Genomic DNA, 12,500 nt, shown 5'->3' with positions numbered 1-12,500 from the left:
ATTTTCACGCACACTGCCCCACCAAATGGCACACATTGCCATTCATGCCTCGCGGTAATTTTCTTCTCTTGAATTCCTCCCAATTATGCTTGTTAAAAAAAAAAAAAAAAATGAGGAATGACAAAAAAACGATACCTTGGCCTTAGTCTACTTAAGTTCCGGAATTGAAATATGACTGCGTACATCTGTTGGCAGGACTGCTGCTACCACGGCTGCCTACCGATATCATTATTATTTCTACAACAGAAAAATGAGTTCTACATTGTGTTTGTCTTTTTGCGTTCTACTCTGTCCATGGATTTGTGTAGCATGTCAGAATTTATGTCGCATTTTTGGGAGCAGATCTTTGGAAAGTCCTTGAAAAATGTAATTTTTGATGCTATGCTCTTGCCAGAAGATTTGTTTGTTGTTAGAACAATATTTTCTATTTCAAATGTAGAAATGACAAATTCCACATGAAGGGATATAAATGGGAAAATACTCAAAATTAGGCAAAGAGGATTTTTGTGTGCTTTTTTCGTTTGTTTGTTTGTTGCGAATTGTCAAAATATCAAAGGAATGACGATTTAAACCAAAATTTAAAGAACCAATAATGCCAAATAAGCATAAATTATTATAGCCGCCACCATAGGATGGGAGTATACCAATCTAGTCATTCCGTTTGTAAGACCTCGAAATATTCGTCTAAGACCTCATAAAGTCTATATATTCTTGATCGACGTTCTGAATCGATCTAGGCATGTCCGTCCATCCGTCTGTCGAAATCACGATAGCGGTCGAATGCGTAAAGTTAGCCGCTAGACTCAGAATCACTTTCTGATTCGAATTAGCCATTTTGTCCGTCTGTCCGTCCGTCCGTCTGTCCGTCTGTCCGTCCGTCTGTCCGTCCGTCTGTCCGTCCGTCTGTCCGTCCGTCTGTCCGTCCGTCTGTTCGTCCGTCTGTCCGACCGTCTGTCCGTCCGTCTGTCCGTCCGTCTGTCCGTCCGTCTGTCCGTCCGTCTGTCCGTCCGTCTGTCCGTCCGTCTGTCCGTCTGTCCATCCGTCTGTCCGTCCGTCTGTCCGTCCTACTGTCTGTCCATCCTACTGTCTGTCCATTCTACTGTCTGTCCGTCCGTCTGTCCGTCCGTCTGTCCGTCCGTCTGTCCGTCCGTCTGTCCGTCCGTCTGTCCGTCCGTCTGTCCGTCCGTCTGTCCGTCTGTCCGTCCGTCTGTCCATCCGTCTGTCCGTCCTACTGTCTGTCCGTCCTACTGTCTGTCCTTCCTACTGTCTGTCCATTCTACTGTCTGTCCGTCCGTCTGTCCATCCGTCTGTCCGTCCGTCTGTCCGTCCGTCTGTCCGTCCGTCTGTCCGTCCGTCTGTCCGTCCGTCTGTCCGTCCGTCTGTCCGTCCGTCTGTCCGTCCGTCTGTCCGTCCGTCTGTCCGTCCGTCTGTCCGTCCGTCTGTCCGTCCGTCTGCCCGTCCGTCTGTAAGTGAATCAAATATTTAAGACCATAGTAGTAGCCATAGGGTAATATTTCAGTCCATTCGAATAAGAATTGCGCCTTGTAGGCTTGTAGGGGCTCAAGAAGATCGGTTCATATGGGAATTCATTTCAGCCAAATAGGATGAGAATTGCGACCTCCAGCGGCCCAAGAATTCAAGGTCCATGATCGGTTTATGTGACATCTATACCAGGTTATGAACCGATTTGAATCATACTTAACAAAGTTGTTGCAAGTGATACCAAAACGCCACGTCCATATGGGATAAGAATTGCGCCCTCTAAAAGCTGAAGAAATCAAAACGCAGGATCGGTTTATATGGCAGCTATATCAGGTTATTTTGCACAGATATTTTTTATTAGAATAAATCTGTCGGGTTGTAAATGGGCCAAATCGGTCCATGTTTTGATATAGCTGCCATATAAACCAATCTTGGGTCATGACTTCTTGAGCCTCTAGAGGGCGCAACAGCTGCGGTGGTAGTATCTGGCCGTAGCATATTGTCTGCTACTGAAACCTCGATTGCGTGTAGCGGCTGCTCCAGACTCCACTTGCCGACAGACGACTGGTCAGCAGGGGCTTTTGACGAAGACACCTGGTTCGAGTCTAAAGAACAAGGCCGAACCTAGTCCTTCTTCGCATGTTAATAATTTGCCTAGGCCATCGGTCATCCCCGACAAACCAACATGCTCTTCAAGAGGTTGGAATAATAGAAGACCCATTGCTCTCAGGTTTATTGAGAGGCTTGGTGCGAATGATCCTAAGACTATCACTGATAGGTGAAGAGATTCCCTAAATTGGCGACATGTAAGCTAAGTTTTCAGGACCAGGTTCGAAGGGCAACGAATGATAGATGGTCACATAGAAGGGGCTGTGAGCATTCCAAAACTATGTGGCCTCATCTAGACATGAAGAGGTCTACTGCTTTGCTGACGTTGGCTAGAACAGGAGTCTCAATCATTGTGTCCATCATGACAGGTCACTGTCTAATCGGAAAATATGCTGACAGACCGAAGGTAGCCAGCAACGAAGCTGTAGAGACATTGAAGAAGAAGAGACTATAGATCCCGATCGGACTCGCTATAGACATGGGAGGAGTATCCCCTGTTCTTGAAAGGGATGTCCATATAAAAATATGCATATATTGGGTTGCCCAAAAAGTAATTGCGGATTTTTTAAAAGAAAGTAAATGCATTTTTAATAAAACTTAGAATGAACTTTAATCAAATATACTTTTTTTACACTTTTTTTCTAAAGCAAGCTAAAAGTAACAGCTGATAACTGACAGAAGACAGAATGCAATTACAGAGTCACAAGCTGTGAAAAAATTTGTCAACGCCGACTATATGAAAAATCCGCAATTACTTTTTGGGCAACCCAATACATCTAAACATGAACCGAGTTGGCCCATGCAAAATGCCAACCGACCTGGAACCATATAAAGTATGTTCTAGTCGGTGGTAGCCTACTTTAGCCTTTTTTCACTTGTATCCTTTTCAGTCTATAACTCTCACAGCTTGTTTGGTTATTTTCCACTTACCATCAATGAATTATTTATGAGCATGTATGTGCATCACTTTGTATATACATTGGCTTGATTGTGTTCATATTTTTGCCTACAGCCATAATGCAAGCAGGATAAAAGTATTCTCAAGCAATACATTTGCCTGCCTGTCTGTTGCAATAAATGTTGAGGATATCAAACAAAAATAGATTCCTGAAAGCCATACTCCAACACAAAGAACTATTATCCTTGGCTTTGGAAGCATTAAAGGATATTTTACGTAAATTAGCAATGACACACATGTTTTGACACATTCTGCAAAATGACAAGAAATAATAACAGAAAAATGTATTTCATAAATAATGTATGAGACCATTGAACAATAGTTGGCTTTTTACGCATAAACGAATGTCTGCCTCAAGACTTGCCAAGACTTGCCAACATAAAATGTCTGAGATGTTCAGGTGCCAATGTTAATAACAACGACGAAAGGAAGTGGGTACTTTGAAAGTGTATTAGAACAAAAGAACAAGTGAAAGTTCGGCCGGGCCAAATCTTGGGAACTCACCACTGTGGTCATTGCTAAAAGTGTACACAAAGAGAATTCATTTAAAGGACAACATTGTCCTTTAAGTACCGAATTTTTTGTCAAATCAGGGGCAAAGTAAAGCTTCTAGGGGCCATAGAATGCCCCTAGAAGCATGGAAAATTTTGTTCCATATAAAGTGTTGGGTTGCCCAAAAAGTAATTGCGGATTTTTTAAAAGAAAGTAAATGCATTTTTAATAAAACTTAAAATGGACTTTAATCAAATATACTTTTTTTACACTTTTGTTCTAAAGCAAGCTTAAAGTAACACCTGATAACTGACAGAAGAAAGAATGCAATTACAGAGTCACAAGCTGTGAAAAAATTTGTCAACGCCGACTATATGAAAAATCCGCAATTACTTTTTGGGCAACCCAATACATGGTCCTACATTTGGATATCAAATTCGTATTCTACTCCCAAATACCTTTATTTGAGCCCCATATTGCGATGGCCCGAAAAAAATTACTGTTTGTGGGGTATTTTGGGAAAGGGGTAGACCCCCTGAAACTTAAACCCCGTATTGAAAAAGCCAGCAAATATGTCCGGTTTAGGGTATGGACCCTAAAAACTATGAATATCTAGCCCCACTGTCTTGAAGACCCAAATTGTCTTGGCGAGCAAATACGTCCTACTTGGGGGTTGATATGGTAGTGGGACGTCCCCTAGACAGTTGGTCCCGAATGTTGATGTCAGATTCAAGGTCTACTCCCAAATACCCTTCATTTGAGCACCATTTTTCCATAGTCGGCAAACATGACCGGTTTGGGGGATGGGGCGGCCATTCAGTGACTTGACTTTGAAAATATTGGGTTGCTCAAAAAGTAATTGCGAATTTTTCATATAGTCGGCGTTGACAAATTTTTTCACATCTTGTGACTCTGTAATTGCATTCTTTCTTCTGTCAGTTATCAGCTGTTACTTTTAGCTTGCTTTAGAAAAAAGGGTAAAAAAAGTATATTTGATTAAAGTTCATTCTAAGTTTTATTAAAAATGCATTTACTTTCTTTTAAAAAATCCGCAATTACTTTTTGGGCAACCCAATATATATCAAATTCGTGGTCTATTGCAATGGTCAGAAAACACTTCCTATTTGGGTGGTGTTATGGGAGTGGTGTGGCCCCATAGACACTTTTCCCGAATATTGATATCAGATTCGTGCTTTACTTCCAAAGACCTTTCATTTGAGCCCCATGTTGCTATGGCCATAAATTTGTCTTTCTTTGGGGGATATTCTGGGGGATGGGCGGCCCACCAAACACTTGGTCCCATATCTAGATAGCAGATTCGTATTCTACACTCAAATACCTTTCATTTAAGCCCCATATTGCCATGGTCAGTAAATAAGTCCTGTTTGGGGGGTGTTTTGGGAAGGGTGTTGACCCCCAGAAACCTTATCCCAAATTTGTATATCAGATTAGTGTTTTACTCGCAAAAACCTTTCATTTGACTCCCATATTGCCATGGTAGGTAAATATGTCCGATTTAGGGGGATTTTGGGGGTTGGGGTGGTCCCCCAAATACTTGTCCCGACAATTCGATATCAGATACGTTTTCTAATCTTAAATACATTTCATTTGAGTCCCATATTGTCGTGACTGGTGCATATATATATATATATATATATATATATATGTGTATATATATATATATATATATATATATATATTTGGGAGGTTTTGGGGTGGGGCGCTCCCCCTAGGTATCCCATCCAAAATTTGGATACGAAATTTTGGTTTCTATAAGAGAGCACAAAAAATTTCGCTTTTCACCCATCTGCGAGATCTGGCGTTTCGGAAAATAAGGGTAAGGGGGAGAGTCCGCCCCCCCCCCCCCAAGCCCACTTATGTAAAATCGCTGCAGCAAGTGATAGCATGTGTAGGGCATGCGGGGAAGGTGATGAGACATTGGAGCATTTCCTTTGTCATTGCCTGGCTTTCGCGTATAACAGAAACCGGCACTTAGGTGGAGACACAATACCAGACATGAACCAACTAAGAGGAGTGGCTTGGAAAACAATTAAGGATTTTGTAAGTAGCAAGGAATTTCAAGCTTAGATTTTCTTTTTAGAGGTTACTTTATAGTTCTTAGAGCGCACAACAAACCGATTACTGGCTTTGGTGTATGTCCATAGTGGCATGGGTCAGATTAATATCTGCACCCTCTTTTCAATCTAATCTAAGCTAACTCTCTCATTTTCGTTTGTAACAGCTCTAAGTATTAACTTCTGATAATAGTCCCCCGGCTATTATACCCTACACCATAGGATGGGGGTATACTAATTTCGTCATTTTGTTTGTAACTCCTTGAAATATTCATCTAGGACCCCATGAAATGTACATATTTTTGATAGTCATAACATTTTAAGTAGGTCTAGTCTTGTCCTTCTGTCCGTCCATTCGTGTTTCTGTCGCAAGCACGCCAATTACGTAGGTCGGTTGGGGTTGTAAATGGGCCATATTGGTCCATGTTTTGATATAGCTGCCCTATAAACCGATCTGGGGCATTGACTTCTTGAGCCTTTAGTGGGTGCAATTCCTATTCGATTTGGCTGAAATTTTGCTTGAGGTGTTTTGTTATGATTTCCAACATCTGTGCCAAATCTAACTCTAATTTATCCATAACCTGATATACATGCCATATAAACTGATCTGGGATCTTGATTTATTACCCGATTTGTCTGAATTTTGTACATCGGCTTTTCCCTTGAGATATGTGTCAAATATGGTCTGAATCGGTGTATAGACTGATACAGCTTCCATGTATGTCAATCTCCCTATTTTACTTCATTAGCAACTAAAGATCTAAATTTTATTCGAATTGGCTGAAATTGGCTGATGGTCTCCAACATTCAATTTAATTATGGCCCGAAACTTTCCTTGCACCCGATAAAGTTCCAATGGCTTAGCAAATCTCTTCTTTTATCCTTTGTTTGCCTGAAAAGAGATACCGGGAAAAGAACTCGGCAAGTGCTATCCATGGTGGAGGGTATAAGATTCGGCCCGGTTCACCCGGGCACGATTAGCACGATTTTGTTTGTTTTATGTTCATTAAGATTCGACACAGAAGCTTGAAATGGTACTCTCTGTAGCGATAGTATGGACAATTTTGTATACACTCCACCATATTAGGGGGGTATACTATATTTGTCATTCCATTTGTTACACCTTGAAATATTCGTCGAAGGCTTCATAAAGTTCATAGTTTATTTTTATCATTGTGGGATTTTGAGTAGATCTAACCATGTCTGTTCGTCTATCGAAATCACGCTATCTTTCGAATTCCACCTTAGACGCTTAAAATTTTGCACAAATACTTCCTATTGATGTATAAGAGCGCACTCTTATCCGATTTGGTTGAAATTTTCCTCAATGACTACTTCTATGACCTTCAACATACTTGTCCAATATGGTTTCAATCGGTCAATCGGTCTTACTTTTGATATATCCTCCATATAAACCGATTTCCCGCTTATACCTCTTGAACCTTTAGAGGGTTCATTCCATTTTTATTCGATTGAACCGAAATATTGCACAATGACTTCTTCAATAATCACCAATATTCTGGCCAAATAAGATTAGAATCAATACAAGGCCTGAAGAAGTAAAAAGTTCGGCCGGGCAGAACCTTGGATACCCACCACCTCTGGTATATGTGTAAACCACCTTTCGTCATAATCCGATGAAAAATGCATAATTCATGCCCTCATATTGGTCTTTTTGGTAGTCATATCAAAATATAGTGCGATCTGAACCATATACGACACGGATGTCGAAAAGCCTAACACAACTCACTGTCCCAAAATTTCGGAGAAATCGGGCAATAAATGCGCCTTTTATGGACCTAAAACCAATCAAAAGATCGGTCTATATGTCAGCTATACTCAAATCTGGACCGATCTGAGCCAAATTGAAGAAGGATGTCGAAGGGAGTAACACAACTTTATGGCAGCTACATCCAAATCTGTACCGATTTGAGCCAAATTAAAGAAAGATGTCGAGGGGCCTATCTCAACTCACTGTCCCAAATTTTGGTGACATCGCACAATAAATGCGCCTTTTATGGCCCCAAAACCTTAAATCGAGAGATCGGTCTATATGGCAGCTATATCCAAATCTGGACCAACTTGAGCCAAATTGAAGAAATATGTCGAAGAGTCTAACACAACACAAATTGGACGATAAATGCGCCTTTTATGGGGACAAGACCTTAAATCGGCGGATCGGTCTATGTGGGGGCTATATCAAGATGTAGTCCGATATAGCCCATCTTCGAACTTAACCTGCTTATGGACAAAAAAAAAAAAAAGAATCTGTGCAAAGTTTCAGCGCATGATTTCAACAGACAGGCGAACAGACAGTCAGACGGACGGACATGGCTAGATGGTCTTAGATTTTTACGACGATCAAGTATATATATACTGTATAGGGTCGAAAACTGGTATTTCGATGTGTTGCAAACGGAATGATAAAATGGATATACCTCCATGCTTCGTTGGTGGGTATAAAAATTTCCATATAAACCGATATTCCGATAGCACTTCTTGAGTCGTTAGCGGGCGAATTTTTGGCTGAAATGACTTCTATGACAGGATTGACCCGATGGAGTCCTTCACCGGCAAGGGCTGCCGCCTTAAAACTGTGTTGCGAACGGAATGACAAAATGGATATACACCCATGCTTCGTTGGTGGGTATAAAAACATCCATATAAACCGATCTTCCGAAAGCACTTCTTGAGTTTTTAGCGGGGGAATTTTTGGTAGAAATTTTGCTCAATGACTTCTATGACAGGATTGACCCGATGAAGTCCTTCACCGGCAAGGGCTGCCGGTCTAAAACCCAATATAGCTACCATATAAACCGATCCCTCGATTGTACTTCTTTAGCCGATTTGGCTGAAAATTTACGCAATGGTTGCTACTATGACCTCCAACATCCAAGTCATGTTTTCCCGGAATCGGTCCGTCACCTGACATAGCTCTAATAACATATTGGGCTGCCCAAAAAGTAATTGCGGATTTTTCATATAGTCGGCGTTGACAAATTTTTTCACAGCTTGTGACTCAGTAATTGCATTCTTTCTTCTGTCAGCTATCAGCTGTTACTTTTAGCTTGCTTTAGAAAAAAAGTGTGAAAAAAAGTATATTTGATTAAAGTTCATTCTAAGTTTTATTAAAAATGCATTTACTTTCTTTTAAAAAATCGGCAATTACTTTTTGGGCAACCCAATAGATATTCTTATCCAATATCTTTTTATACCCACCACCATGGAATGGGGGATATACTAATCAACTCATGCCATTTGTAACACCTCGAAATATTGATATGCGGGCTCATAAAGTCCATATATTCTAGATCGAACTGACATTCTAAGCAGATCTAGCCATGTCAGTCGGTCTGTTGAAATCACTAAAGTGGTCGAACGATTAAAGACATCCGTTTGAATGTTTGCACAGATACTTACGTTGTGGATTGTAAATGGCTCATATCGGTTCAGATTTTGATATAGCTCCCTCATAAACCGATCATCCAATTTGACACCTCGAGCCCCGGGAAGCCGCTGTTGTTGTCCTATTTATCAAAAATTTTGCACATAGTATTCTATTACAACCTCCAACAACCGCGCCATGTGTGGTCTTAACCGTCAATAACCAGACGATCTTCCGACAATTTGTCTGCCTTGACTTGGACCTGCTGCATTATGCCATTTCTCTTAAAGATAGACACATTTTAACCTGCTACAGTTGATAGTTGAGCATAGAAAATACCTGTGATAACAGATTAGAAGACTATTGTTGCGTAATCGTTTAGACAAATCCTTAACATATGTTTATTTAAGCATTATAATATAAGACTAAGACTACCTTGATGGAGCATATATACACATACGAAATAAACAAAGCACATTTATGTATGTGTGTGAGCAGGTACGAGTATAATGCTTCTTTTATCTCATCTTTAATGCTCGAACTATGTGTCACAATTTATTATTTATATGCTGTTTTTACACCTACATACATAGAATCAAACACACTTCTTCACACATACATGGGAAAGGCATAGGACTTTTAAAGATATTCGAAAAGATTTAACCCATTGATTGTGCGTCCTTGATTAAGGATGATATGTAGAAAGTATGGCATAATATAGGCCTAGCTGCTTACTTAGACGTTTTTTTTCAAGTTTTTCCATTTAGTTGTTTGGATTTGCTTGTCCAGCTGGAATCAATATGCTTTGATTTTGCTTCTATTTAGAATAGGAAGCAAAATTAAAACCTTTTAAAAAAGTTAAGCCATATGTGGTATGTTGTAATGAATTGGGAAGCCTATGAAGATCGGGATTTCAATGCCGTTCAAGGCATCTCATCAGTTCAATCAGCCCCAAAAAAGATTACATGCTTCCAACTACTCAGTAATTTGTGAGCTGTGCAATGGTAGAAGCATGCCTTTTGGAGACGAACATTGGATCATAACAGGGTACCATTCTATGAGCGAAATAAGGTAAGTAAACCCCAACCGACAATATCTCTAACCCAAAAAAAAAAAAAACAAGCAAAAAGGCATTAACTTCGGCCGGGCCGAACTTTGGATACCCACCACCTCGGGTATATATATAAATCGCATCTCGTCACAATCCGGTGAAGATTGGATAATTTAAGCACCCAAATTCGGCACGGACATTGAGTGGTCTAATATATATGTCACTATTGGTCTCTTTGGCAGATATATCCAATTACAAACCAATCTGAAGCATATTAAGGTCGGATATCGTGAGGCTCAGAAAAACTCACTGTTTCAAATTTCATCATAATGTTGGGAGATTTTAACCTACTCACTGTTTCAAATTTCAGGGAAATCGGGTAATAAATAAAGCTTTTATTGGCTTCAGACCCCTTATCGGCAGATCGGTCTATATGGCAGCTATATCAAAATATAGTACGATCTGAACCATATTTGGGTTGAATGTTAGGAGGCCTAAAACTGCGCACTATTGCAAATTTCAGCGAAATCGGGTAATAAATACAGCTTTTATGGGCTTCTGACCCTTTATCGGCAGATCGGTCTATATGACAGCTATGTCTAAATATAGTCCGATCTGTACCATATTTGTGTCGGATGTTGGGAGGCTTTAAGCTGCGCACTATTCCAAATTTCAGCGAAATCGGATACAAAATAAAGCTTTTATGGCCATCAGACCCTCTATCGGGAGTTCGGTCTATATGGTAGCTATATCTAAATATGGACCGATCTAACCCATATTTAGGTTAGATGTCGGGAGGCTTCAAATAACCCACTGTCGCAAATTTCAGCGAAATAGGGTAATAAAAAAAGCTTTTATGGTCTTCAAACTCTTTATTGGGTAGATCGGTCTATATGGTAGCTATATCTAACTATAGTCCGATCTGAACTGTAATTACGTCAGATGTCGGGAGGCTTGAAATAACCCACTGCTTAAAATTTCAGCGAAATCGGATAATAATGAAGCTTTTGTGGTCTACAGGCCCCTTTATCGGGAGATCGGTCTATATGGCAGCTATATCTAAATATGGACCGATCTAACCCATATTAAGTTCGAATGTCTGGAGGCTTAAAATAACCCACTGTTGCAAATTTTAGCGAATTGGTTAATAAATAAAGCTTTTATGGTCTTCAGACCCTTTATCGGGAGATCGGTCTAAATGGTAGCTATATCTAAATGTATGTCCTATCTGAACCATATTCGGGTCAATTGTTGGGAAGCCTTAAAACTACTCACTGTTTCAAATTTCATCAAAATCGGATGAAAAATAAAAGTTTTATGGCCATTAGACCCTAAATCGAAAATCGGACTATATAGCAGCTGTATCCAAATATGGTCCGATTACCGATATCATGATTTTAAGTCTTGGCCCCATAAAAAGCGCCCCTCTCTTGTCCCGATTCTCACCGAAATTAGGACAGTGAGTGGTGTTAGACCATTCGACATTCTTCTTCAATTTGGCTCAGATTGGTCCAGATTTGGATATAGCTGCCATATAGACCAATCTCTCGATATAAAGTTTTGGGCCCATAAAAGGCGCATTTATTGTCCGATTTTGCTGAAATTTGGGATATCGATATCTTTCTTCAATTTCTCCCTGGTTGATTCAGATTTGGATATAGCTGCCATATAGACCGATTTCTCGATTTAAAGTTTGGGCCCATAAAAGGCGCATTTATTGTTCGATATCGCCGAAATTTGGGACAGTGAGTTGTGCTAAGCTTCATATCATCTTTCTGCAATTTGGCCTAGATCGGTCCAGATTTGGATATAGCTGCCGTATAGACCGATCCGCCGATTTAGGGTCTTAGGGCTATAAAAGCCACATGTATTATCCGATTTTGTAGAAATTTAGGACAGTGAGTTGTATTAGGCCACTCGACATCCTTCGTCAATTTGGCCCAGATCGGTCCGGATTTGGATATAGCTGCCATATAGACCGATCCTCCGATTTAGGGTCCTAGTGCCATAAAAGCCACATTTATTATCTCATTATGCTGAAATTTTGGACAGTGAGTTGTGTTAGATCACTCGACATCCTTCGTCAATTTGGCCCAGATCGGTCCAGATTTGGATATAGCTCCCATATAGACCGATCCTATGATTTAGGGTATTAGGCCCCTAAAAACCAAATGTATTATACAATTTTGCTTAAATCTTGGACAGTGAGTTGTGTAAGCCCCTTCAACAGCCTTCTTCAATTTGGCGCAGATCGGTCCAGATTTGGATATAGCTGCCATATAGACCGATCTCAGGATTTAAGGTTTTCGACCCATAAAAAGCAAATTTATTATTCGATTTTGCTGAAATTTGGGACAGTGAGTTGAGTAAAGCCCTTCAACATCCTTCGACAATTTGGCCCGATCGGTCCAGATTTGGATATAGATGCCATATAGACCGATCTTCCGA

General features: G+C 40.3%; 1 protein-coding gene across 4 annotated transcripts in view; it reads right to left on the bottom strand.

The window, feature by feature from the left end:
• Window positions 1-12,500, bottom strand: part of LOC106091186 (uncharacterized) — a 118,538-nt gene that overhangs the window by 8,429 nt on the left and 97,609 nt on the right. The window contains exon 2 of one of the 4 annotated variants that reach the window (XM_059370074.1): window positions 3,077-3,300. The exons of the other annotated variants lie outside the window; for them this stretch is intronic. The gene's annotated coding sequence lies outside the window, so the exon portion shown is untranslated. Of the gene's footprint in view, window positions 1-3,076; window positions 3,301-12,500 lie in introns of those variants that run through there. 4 annotated transcript variants of the gene reach the window in all.

Source organism: Stomoxys calcitrans, chromosome 5 (genome assembly GCF_963082655.1).
Source record: "Stomoxys calcitrans chromosome 5, idStoCalc2.1, whole genome shotgun sequence".
Lineage (NCBI taxonomy): Eukaryota > Metazoa > Arthropoda > Insecta > Diptera > Muscidae > Stomoxys > Stomoxys calcitrans.
The sequence above is the reverse complement of the archived record's forward strand: the minus strand, read 5'-3'. Positions and strand labels throughout refer to the sequence as shown.